This window comes from Berghia stephanieae, chromosome 3 (genome assembly GCF_034508935.2).
Source record: "Berghia stephanieae isolate SIO BIC M18660-M18661 chromosome 3, UCSD_Bste_1.3, whole genome shotgun sequence".
In the NCBI taxonomy this organism is placed as follows: Eukaryota; Metazoa; Mollusca; class Gastropoda; order Nudibranchia; family Aeolidiidae; genus Berghia; species Berghia stephanieae.
The window spans coordinates 96,220,233-96,232,678 of NC_088362.1; the positions used below are offsets into that span (position 1 = coordinate 96,220,233).

The 12,446-nt window shown below is 34.0% G+C and overlaps 1 protein-coding gene across 4 annotated transcripts in view; it reads left to right on the forward strand.

Annotated features, from left to right (window-relative positions):
- Positions 1 to 12,446, forward strand: part of LOC144968918 (uncharacterized) — a 74,598-nt gene that overhangs the window by 31,262 nt on the left and 30,890 nt on the right. The window lies entirely within an intron of this gene.

Here is a 12,446-nt window from a genome sequence, read left to right on the forward strand (position 1 = left end):
TCATCATCATCATCATCATTTCATCATCATCATCATCATCATCATCATCATCATCATCGTCGTCGTCGTCGTCGTCATCATCATCATCATCATCATCCTCCTCCTCCTCCTCCTCCTCCTCCTCCTTCTCTTCCTCATCCTCCTCCTGATCATCATCATCATCATCATCAACCTCTTCCTCCTCCTCCTCCTCCTTCTGTTCCCCGTCACCTTCCCGAAGATTAAGTGCATTGTCGAACTCCATGAACGAAAGGAAAACTGAGGTTTGATATAAGCATTCGATCATTCTAGCCAACAGTACTACAGAAGAAATGAACGTTTTGGATTAAAAACACTACGTCAGCAAATCGAACATACAAAGCAACTTTCATTTTTTTAGAATTGCAAATAAGATTTTTAATTCAATTTTCATTTTCAATTCTAATCTATAATTTATTCAAAGGCAAACAAAGAAAAGGATCTTATTGTTTGTTTATTTTACATAGATAAGGCGAGTCAATCTGTTAAGATCCTTGCATTGCTCTAGGCCCTCTAAATAAACATTATAACTATATTATTACGCTTCTTCCACACTTTCAATCATCGGGTGTTTAGGTTTATGCACAAACGCAAGCAGACACAAACAAACAAACACACACACACACACACACACACACTGAAAGACTCTCTCTCTCTCTCTCTCTCTCTCTCTCTCTCTCTCTCTCTCCCTCTCTCTCTCTCCCTCTTTCACGCACACACGCACACACACACATTGAAAAAGACTCTCTCTCTCTCTCTCTCTCTCTCTCTCTCTCCCTCTCTCCCTCTCTCTCCCTCCTTCTTTCATGCACACACATACACACAACACACACACACACACACACACACACACATATATATATATATATATATATATATATATATATATATATATATATATATATATATATATATATATATATATATATATATATATATATATATATATATATATATAAATAGTCAAAGATAACCATTTATAATCTATTTAAAACACTATACAGTAAGGCCAACATCAAGGTATGATAACATTTTCATACCACTAAATCAAATCAAATTAATAGCAATAGCTGATCTGTCTACATAAAAAAAAATTAAAATCGTTATTCCTTGGAGATAAAAATTGTAGTTGCCATGGTTACCTTCAAAAGCCAACAATTTACCCTCACAATGATGTGTTTTTGTTTGTTTTTATGTTTTTAACGGCACTTTCAATACTATTCAGGTCATTCAAATGTCCGTCAGTAAAGCTTTAATAATACTTGTCTGGCTATGTGGTCTTGTTGTAAGACACTCGCTTTCGGATCGGAAGGTCCTGGGTTCGAGCCTCGCTCGGCGCATAATTAAGTCATTGGAGAAGTCTCTTTACTCACATTCTCTCACCGCAATAAGGTGTAAAATGAGTACCTGACCGTTAGCAGCGTTGTCTCTGTCCGAAAAAAAAATATAACATCGCCTAACAGGCGTCATATCCCGTCCTAAATGTTTAATGTTGCTGTTGGCCAAGGACCACTTGTAAAGCGCTTCGAGCACATTTAGTTGATATTGCCCTATATAAAAGCTCAATTTTTACATATTTTTTTTTAATACTTAAAAATCCTCAAAATGATGTAGTTTGGCACCAAACTTTCATTTTCAATAATTTTGAAAGACTCGTAAACTTTAAGATGCTCATAAACTTGGAGCCAAAATGTCGTAAATCTACGAATTGTTCGGTATATCAGGCAGATCTATAATGGTATCTATCAGTAGCGTGGCATGCGTACAGTATAAGGTGGTGCCAGAATCAGAAGAAAATGACTTAAAACATGATATATTTGTAAATACAAAAGAAAGAAAAAACATTTTAAGAAAAGACTTACTCAAATAAGTAAGAGCTGGTATATACCATTTCTCAGTTTTTTTTGGGTTTTTTTTTTTTATAAATGCTGTAATCTATTTTTAAAAAGATGGATGCGATGCTAGGCACCAAATCAACCAATCCAGCCACGCCACTGGTATCTATGTATATAAGCATACATTTTTGTGATTGATATTTGTGTGACTCCGTTGTCACTGCGGTACGGTGTAGGTATCTCCTTGTCACAAAGATTAAGCAATGTTTAAAATCGTAATCAGTAGTCTAGCCAGATGCATTGCAGTCTAGTAATCTTGAACATTTCTGATCCCAGTTTTGTGAACGTTGTGTAAGACACTTTACACACACATTACTCCACTCGACCCAAGAGTGAATGAGTACGACCTGGCAACAGCAGTGACGGATATTATAAGAGTTTAGTACAAAAGGGCGACTATTAATGTATGAAATGGAAATTTTGTCACATGATGTGGCCTGAGTGAATAAATGAAATGTGACGCGCATTGAGGAGTTAATCCATCGAAATGGTCCAAATAAATGGTCATATTTTTTTATCTATTATTATTTTTTTTTTAATATAATTATTCAATAAGGCCTCACTGGAAGATATAATTTCAAACCAGATTTGTTATGTATTTTCCATGACAAATACACATTCACGCTTTCATTTTTTGATTTAAAAAGACAAAATCTTATTTAATTCCGCTTATATTGTTAAAAATGCAAATTTGTATATTTCTTCACGCAGTGAAACATCTAAAATCATCGTTTTAATTAAGCCCTTTATAAAAGTCGATTATAACTATTATTATTATTATTATTATTATTATTATTATTATTATTATTATTATATTATTATTATTATTATTTATTATTATTATTATTATTATAATTATTATTATTATTATTATTATTATTATTATTATTTTATTATTATTATTATTATTATTATTATTATTATTATTATTATTATTGTTATTATTATTATTATTATCATTATTATTATTATTATTATTATTATTATTATTATTATTATTATTATTATTATATTATTATTATTATCATCGTCATCATCATTATTTAACTACGAATTATTTTTGTTGGTTTTTATAAAATAGTTTACCACCGTCTCTTTAAATGGATGAGACAAACACTACCCACGACGGGACAATAACTATGAATTGATATCCTTTAATTATGACCAAAGTACATCGCTAAGAACTTTCTGACATATCTAACATACACACCGTTACCAAAAATGATTGTCCCGTGGACAGAGGTTCAGTTCTTTAAAAATAATATGGACTGCATGCACCACAGATCAATGACGATCCTTTTGCTTGAGAGGCCAGTGCTATACCAACTGAACTACTGGAATTTGTATTTGTATAGCGAGGATTGGGTAGCAAGATTTGATAGTGTGGCGGAAAGTACTATGCGATAGACAAGAGCTTCCTATTAAGATATCAGCAACCATTTGTCACTGTTCGTTTATAATATTAGTCTATCTAATAATATTCTTCATTATTTTACGACAATAGCTAGGGCGGGCGTACTAAACAACAATTGCATTTTTGGTAGACAGAATTTAGAGTGAATACCGTAAACCATAGAATTTTCTAGTATTTAAAAAAAATCAAAGTGCATGGCTCGTGGAACACTTTTTTAAAGTCAATGCTGAAAAATCGTTATTTTGTGTGTAATTGTTCTTGTTTCACTTCGGCGTCTTTCATTTTCATAGAGTCATTATTTTTTATTGATCACCAACAACAACAACAAAAAGTAGAAGCCGCTGACTTGAGACAGCATTCGGTAATAGGGAATGAGATTAGCGGAAGAGCAGCGTCCCTTGATTGGACGTCACCCATAGTCTGTGACGTCACCGGCGGAAAAGTTATTAGAGAGAGAACGTCATGTTGGTTGTGCACATGCGTCTCTCGTCCTCGCTTCCGGTGAAAGCGGCTTGAGACACTTAAAACCAAATTGACGTTCTCTCTGTAAGAAGACGGCCAATCAAGGGACGCTACTCTTCCGCTAATCTCATTCCCTATACTAACACACGATTTGACGTGAAATTTTTTTGTGCCAAAATATAATAAATGTGTTTTGTCATTGCACCAAAGGTATAAGTGGCCATAAGGAAATTGATGCCTTCATCGAATGGAATATAAAAAATGAAATCAATTAAAATCTTAAGATTTGGATATTTGCCACCAAAATTCAAACAAAGTTTTAAAATAACAATAACATTTATTAAACAAAGAATTAATTTTATCCACTCATTTTAGACTTTTTTAAAGGATAATTTCAATATATTTTGGTGTTAGGCTAGCTGTTTTAGATTCGTTTTCACTAATTTAACCCAGACAATCTAATGAAAACTAATGTTTGCCACCCCTTTTATACAACAACAACAAATAAAAAACTACACAGGCATACAAACAAAACAAAACGAAACCGAAAATAGAACATAAACCAGAAAAAAAACCTTTAAAAAAACCCGAATTACGATATCTTTGTCTAATGCTACTATGGTACAGCCTCATACTATACTCTTTATTATTACATGGTCGTGGGTATGAGGGAATATTATTATCATGTTTGATGATAGTTATGTGTGTGGTTGTGTGTATGTGTGTGTTGTGTGTGTGTGTGTGTGTGTGTGTGGGTGTATGTTTGTGTGTATTTGTGTTTGGTTGGTTAGGTGGTATGAGAGAAAGTATAGAAGAGAGAGAGGGGTATAGATAAATAGATAGATAGATAGATAGATAGATAGATAGATAGATAGATAGATAGATAGATAGATGGGTAGATAGATAAGGAGAGAGATAAACCAGAGAGAAGTAGAGAAACAAAACAGAGAGAGGGAGAGAGAGAGAGAGAGAGAGAGAGAGAGGGAGAGAGGGAGAGAGAGAGAGAGAGGGAGAGAGGGAGAGAGAGAGAGAGAGAGAAACAGAGAGAGAGAGACAGAGAGATAGAGACAGAGAGAGAGACACACACACAGAGAGAGAGAGAGAGAGAGAGAGAGAGAGAGAGAGAGAGAGAGAGAGAGAGAGGACAACAATGATCACAGCCTCCTATATTATAAGGCCAAGATAAGATGTGGGTGTGTACATATTTACGTGTGTGTGTGTGTGTGTGTGTGTGTGTGTGTTGGAAACAATGAGAAATATAATAAAGAATGAATTTCTGTCACGTGATCAGGATATCATCATGAACACTTAAAGAGAGAAAAATCATTTCCAATAACTTGTCAAGAGCCGACCAAACAGCGGATGGAAAAGTGTTAGTTTTGAGATAAGGTGCTGGTGGCGATGAAAATGAACTGCTCTAGCTTTCTCGATGGGATAGGATTTGGAGTAGGAGGGGAAACACCAGCCGTTTAGGGAGCTGAGGTCTAATCTGGCCTCGTCTTTTGTTGATTTGAAAAGGCCGCATCTGCGTATTGGTTGGACAGATCTGAAAATTGAGATGCAGGAGAAGTAGAAGACGTTTACAGGATTTAACTAAGTGAATTGATGGGGGCAGCACATGGCAAAGGTTGTCTCGACTGGTTCCGAGGGAGACTAGATACATGAAGGTTATCATTATCATGGTCATCATCATCATCATCATCATCATCATCATCATCATCATCATCATCATCATCATCATCATCATCATCATCATCATCATCATCATCATCATCATCATCATCATCATCATCATCATCATCATCATCATCATCATCATCATCATCATCATCATCATCATCATCATCATCATCCTCATCGTCGTCGTCGTCGTCGTCGTTGTCGTTGTCGGCGTCATTATTATTATTATTATTATTATTATTATTATTATTATTATTATTATTATTATTATTATTATTATTATCATTATTATTATTATTATTATTATTATTATTATTATTATTATTATTATTATTATTATTATCATTATTATTATCACTATTATTATCACCATCATCATGGTCGTCCTCGTCATCATTATCATCATCATCATCATCATCATTTTTATCATCATCATCATCATCATCATCATCATCACCATCATCATCATCATCATCATCATCATCATCACCACCATCATCATCATCATTCATATTATTATCAGTATCATCAACGTCAACAACAACAGCAACAACAACAACGATACCAACAACCGCACCATTGCTATGTGGATTGAAATACTTTATATTGAGTTAAAATAATTATGATGTTGTCATCTCTTTCTATCTTTTGATTTTTTAATCTGCTCAATTACAATCTTAATACCACCTATTAAACAAATGTAAAAGATTGAAAAGGGCACGGGGCAAAGACAAAACCCTCCATGGTTTAAATTCAAAAAGTTTATAGCGGTAACAAGCATACGGTATTAAAAGTAACAGAAAAAGTGGATTAAAAAATATAAATAAATTCTCTTACCAGATGAAGGAATGGCGTGGGTCTTTTTTTTAATTGGGTGGGGGGGGGGGGGGGGGGGGGGTTGTATGTTGGGTGAATTAATATGAGGTTTAACATGCCTTTCCCAATTCACTGGCAATGATTTTGATTAACATTTGCTCTTTTCGTTAAGAATGTGGCTTAGATTTAGAAATTGAAAATTAATCTATTAATCCCACAAATTTGAGATTTGATATAAAAATGAAATTGTAGAGCTGGGTGGAAGGATAAAGTAATTTGAGATTTGAACAGATAAAACCTTTTAGTCGGATGGGCAGCTCTAATGCTGTAGCAATGTCAGTCGTTGGTTTATCGATACGGGTGCTTAAACAGTGGCCAGGCCGCTATCAGTGAAAACCTGTCGTATTGTGTATTGTTGTGACAATCGGACCAGATTCTTGAGTAGCAGGGGCGTAGCGGGGAGACAAATATCGGAGATGCGATAAAACCAGTGATAGAAATTTTAATAATAGGAATATGTTTCGATATTCCACGAGAGATAGTGACAAGTATTCTGAGAACGATCAGGTTATCTCTGATGTTTTAATTCAACCCCCCCCCCCCCCCCCCCAGGAAATCGTCAATTTTATGTCATATTATCATTGTTATTATTATTAATATTATTATTATTATTATTATTATTATTATTATTATTATTATTATTATTATTATTATCATTATTTATTATTATTATTATATTATTATTATTATTATTATTATTATTATTATTATTATTTTATTTATTATATATTATTATTATATTATTATTATTATTATTAAATTATTATTATTATTATTATTATTATTATTATTATTATATTATTATTTTATTATTATTATTATTATTATTATTATTATTATTATTATTATTATTATATTATTATTATTATTATATTATTATTATTATTATTATTATTCGTTGTTGATATGTTACCAAACATCTCTATCGGGTATTATATTGATACTATGCGTTTAGGTAAATGCTCACAACATTCGACAGCCGCGAGGACGAGAGACGCATGCGCACAACCAACATGACGTTCTCTCTCTAATAACTTTTCCGCCGGTGACGTCACAGACTATGGGTGACGTCCAATCAAGGGACGCTACTCTTCCGCTTATCTCATTCCCTATATTACTTGTCTCAGACTTATATTATAACACATTTTCTAGTTTCAACTAGAACACTTTACAGATTTCAATCGATTACGGTAATCCCCATTTATCAAAACGTCTCAAACTCCAGACTTCTCATGGATTCTCAGATTTAAGACTTTTTGACAATTCAGTGTCATCCATATCAATGTGTGTATGTAATTTGAACCAGGGATTTTCTGGTCAAATCATTTCTTTAAGAAAAAAATATTTTTTCAGATTGTAATGTAGAAAAACAAACACCTCAAACGCCTTGCTGACACGAACAAATCTGTTTCAATCTAAACTGTCAATTGTAAATAAAATGAATAAGATAACACTGTAGTTTCTATCATGTTTGGTTGGGATAGATCTAACATGCCTCTGTTATTTGGGGTCGGGCTCTTATAAGTGATTGCCATCTGATTGTTTAGGGCAAAACAACAACAAAAATGTTGCTTGTTTAATTCTCTCCTTACCGATTATTTTCAGTATTTTCCCAAAAATGCCAGGCTTACGCTTACCCAGCAGAAAAGGGAAATTTTTAAAACTCAAACAATCTCTCTACAAAGCAACGTTATGTTCTTATTAATTAAACAAAGATCCTTCTTCAAAATTTGTGATTTACAAGCTAATTTTGAATAACAAAAAAATGTATATTGTGTCGTAACAACTGTGACGATTTTGCTGTAGGTGGTAAGGAGAGGGTTAACTGGGATTTTTTAGTTTTACTGTTTCATCTATTGTTGGGGAACACTTTCTGCCAAAGTTAAAACTATATCCAGGTTTCAAAAAAAGAAAAAAAGGAAAAAAGCGTAAATGAAAATTAATAATAAAAGACGACCAAACAAGCAAACAGACACACAACAAAAGAAAAGAAATAAAAGCACAACTGAAAATAAAGAAAATGAGAACGTGAATTATTGACTGTCTTCCCACTTGATTCGGATTTTACTGATTAATTCGTGCTATTTGTAGTTATGTTAACCTAAATAGTTATGGCTCAGTGTTGTTGTGGAAATGCTCTCAACCCAACACAACATATTGTCCATTACAACAATGTCAAAATCAAGCCCCAAATTCCATTGGTCATCAGAGCTGCATATATGGAATGGTCGGCCTTTATAAAAAAAAAAAAGGGGGTGGGGGGTAAGGAGGAAAGATTAAAGAAAAATCAGTCGCACAAAAGAAAAAAAAAAAAAAAAAAAGAAAACAGACAAAGAAAAAAAGGAAAACAAATAATGACGTCAACAACAACAGCAACATCAACAACAACAACACCAACAACAAACAGTACAACAACAACAACAACAACAACAGCAACAACAACAAACAAACAAAAAAGACGAACCACATTATATTATATTATTATAAAACAAAATAAAACGAAAGTGAAAAAAAATTATATAAACTTTGATTTCTACATAATTCCCGTCTCTTACTGCCTATGTTTGTTTTTCTCAACTTCTTTGTCCAGTGATGATTTTATTGGTTTCTTTGTGCGAGAGTCGACGGTAACAATCTGTGCTATTATAGCCAGCTGGGGCGAGACCAGAGGACCCGATTGGAATGTTTAGGATCAAACCCTGTGTTATCTCAATCACAGAGCATAACACGTCTATAGAAAGGAAGCGGGGATCATTTTGGAATCCCAGGAAATCGCCGGGGATATTCGGTTATCGATGATTGACGCGAGAGAGGGATAGTGGTGGGATATAAGGAGGGATAGGGGGGGGGGGGGGGGGGGTAAGAAGTGCGGGTAAAGGGAAGGAATGGTGGAAGGGGTGGGGGTGGGAGGGAGGGGGGGGGGGGGGCAAGACTTAACTTCTCCATCTGTCTGACATAACACTGATATTATTATTCTAGCCAGAAAACCTTTGCAATAATTATTATTCATTAATTCAGATATCCCGACGTGTACTTATTTACAGGTCTGATAGCCCAAATTGTTATGGGCCCATTGTTGTAATGGAAATACTCTCAAACTAACGCAAGATCTTGTACATTACAGCAATGTTAAATCAAGCCCATAATTGCTTCTTCTATCAGACCTTATTATGTCGAGATAGCCCCATGCTATCAAAAAAAAAAAAACAACAACAACAAAAAATCAACAAAACAAAACAAAGCACAACCATGAATTCTTCAAAATCCCAGGTTTAAAAAAAAGGCAATAATTATTCTTTTTCTTTGAAGTAAATTATAATATACAAATAATTACAAGTCCGAAAGGCCCCCGATTATTTTTGTAATTGAGGATACTATATTATGTTGGTTTGATGGTTTTTTTTTTATTGCGAGTGATAACCTGTCTATAGACACGACTGGAATTGTAAGAGTGTAAACATGAAAAATACATCTGACAGGCGACTAGTACCGTATGAAATGAATACATGATCTTATATAGCCTGCTTATGAATAAAAGAAACATTTCGAAGAGAATCGAGCATGGTTAATACGTTGTATATATGCTTAGATAATATTTTTTTTTCCTACTAAAACAGCGAAACAGCGAAACCAAAATAGCTCGGGTTACAAGACTTGTCTGCCATTATAACAGATGCCAGAGAATGTCTCCATAGTTAGAAAAAACAAACATTGCCAGTTATTGTGAATTTCGAAATGTAAAAATACAAGCAGCGATATGTAACATTAAAATCATGAAATGAGGACTGATTGGCCTTCACATTACCATCCCTGCATTCTGACTTGGAATTTATCATCCATTATGGCAATGTTTGGTCACTAAAAATACAATATGGCAACTCTTAACTATTGTAAAAATAAAAAATATAAACACTTAAATAAGTAAATTATATAAATAAATAGATAAATATGACATAGATGGTCACTACGCAAGTAATAAGTAGATATATATGCCATAAAATATATTTTATTTCGTAAATTCAACAGTGCGATTGTTGTTTTCGTGTAATATTTCAACATTTGAAATAAAAAGAAAAAGGTTTCATTCGTAGGACAATAAAAGAAAACTATCAAATTGATGATCAGCAATGTCACTATGAGTTCTTTGTTTGAAAAAAAAAAGTGGGTTGCATTTTATAAGACAAAGAGCAATAAAGGTAAATTAACCCAAGAACGAATGAAAATGGTGGGGAGGGCAGGGGAGGGAAGGGGGTGGGGGGGGGGAGGATAAAGTGACAATGATGACGTATAAATTGATGTAAATGACACCAAAAAAAAAAACCCAAAAAAACCCAAAGAATTTCCCACAAAAACGTTTTCCTCGTTTTCTGTTTCATTTTAGATTATGTAATCAAACAATTGATGTAAAAGCTGTGTAAACTGTGAATATATATAGATTTCTTTGAAAATGTACATGAATATAAACCCAGACAGTTTTCCCCAAGAGAGCAGTAACAGAGATTCGATTCATGGTACATTTTCACGAGTTGCATCTTTAGGCTTAGGGCTTGTGATTATGGTAAGATTCTTGTAGTAAATGATACTTTAGTAATGGGGGGGGGGGGGGCGGGGGTTGATTAGGTTACAGCAAATTCCATTCACGACGTGAAAGGGTTAAACGTGAGAGAATCAGAAAGGTGATGGTTGACGATAGATAACATAGTATTTGTTGGAATAATAAATGATGAAGATCGATACTGTTCGGTATAATAAGTCATATGACGATGGTGACGGCTCGGATGATTTCACAAAGACTCAAGTGAGACTGATGCACCCGGAAAATATAGTTGGGGGGGGGGAGGGAGGAAAGTCCCGATAGCTCAGTTGGTAGAGCACTCGCTTCATAAGGAATGGGATAGTTTGTTTTTTGTTTAGTTCCCCCCCCCCCCCCCCACCAAGCAATGATTGGGTAGCTCGGTCTGTTAGATGTGGCGGAAAGTACTATGTGATAGACTAGCATTCTATCTAAAGGATAGCAACCAATTGTTATAGTCCGTTTCACGCTTTAGAGGCTTCAGACTCCACGGGCTTAATGGCTCTGAAGGACTACTTGTTGTTTTGGGTTGGTTTTGATTTGTTTTTTGTTTTGTTTTGTTTTGTTTTTGTTTTGTTGTTTTTGTTGTTTTTTTTGTTGTTGTTGTTGTTGTTGCTAAGACAAGATACGTTGTTGTTGTTTAAATTTTCTTAGAAAATAATCTGAGCATTTCTATAGGTTTATATATGTAAATATCTATCTGTGAATAACTGACCCTTGAGTTGGATACGTAGAATTCATTGACAGACAGCAAGGGTTAGTCTAAGTACGTACATGGAGATCTACGGAAGTCCTTCAGATGGTCAGCAGACCATCGGGGACAGCAGATGATGTGTAGTGACAAAATTGCTCTTTTTTTTCCATTCGATCAAAAATACATTACTTCAAATATTCATAGATTAAGAAAATAAAAAACTTATTTAAAAAGTCGCATACCTGGGATTTTAAAAAGGTGTCATGTAATATTTTGTATGGTATGTTAGGAGTTGTTATTATCCATTGATATATTTTAAGTGGACATTTTCTAACCAAAATATAAGGTAAAAGTTGTTTTGTCACTGTGCGATAAATGGCGATAAGGGAAGGGGTCAATTTTGTCAGAACAATCCTTAAACAAGGGATTAGGACTCGAAACACTAGACTGTTTGATAACGGCACCAAAGGGACTTTATCAAAGGAACATTTGACAATCTAGAACTCTTGTTTTCTTCTCCACAATGTTTCCCTGTCTGTTCCCAGTATTCTCTGTCCCCGTCTTCAGTAATGTCTTCCTCGTTTATTATGAATTTTCCTCTCCCTCTTCATCTTCATTCTCCTCATCGTCTTCTTCGTTTTCTTCTTCTTCCTCCTCCTCATCCTCCTCCTCTTCCTCTTCCTCCTCCTCCTCCTCCTCCTCCTCCTCTTTTTCTTCTTCTTCTTCTGCTTCTTCCTCTTAAACAGTATGGGTAAATCTTTTGACAATTTTGACAATATATATATATATATATATATATATATATATATATATATATATATATATATATATATA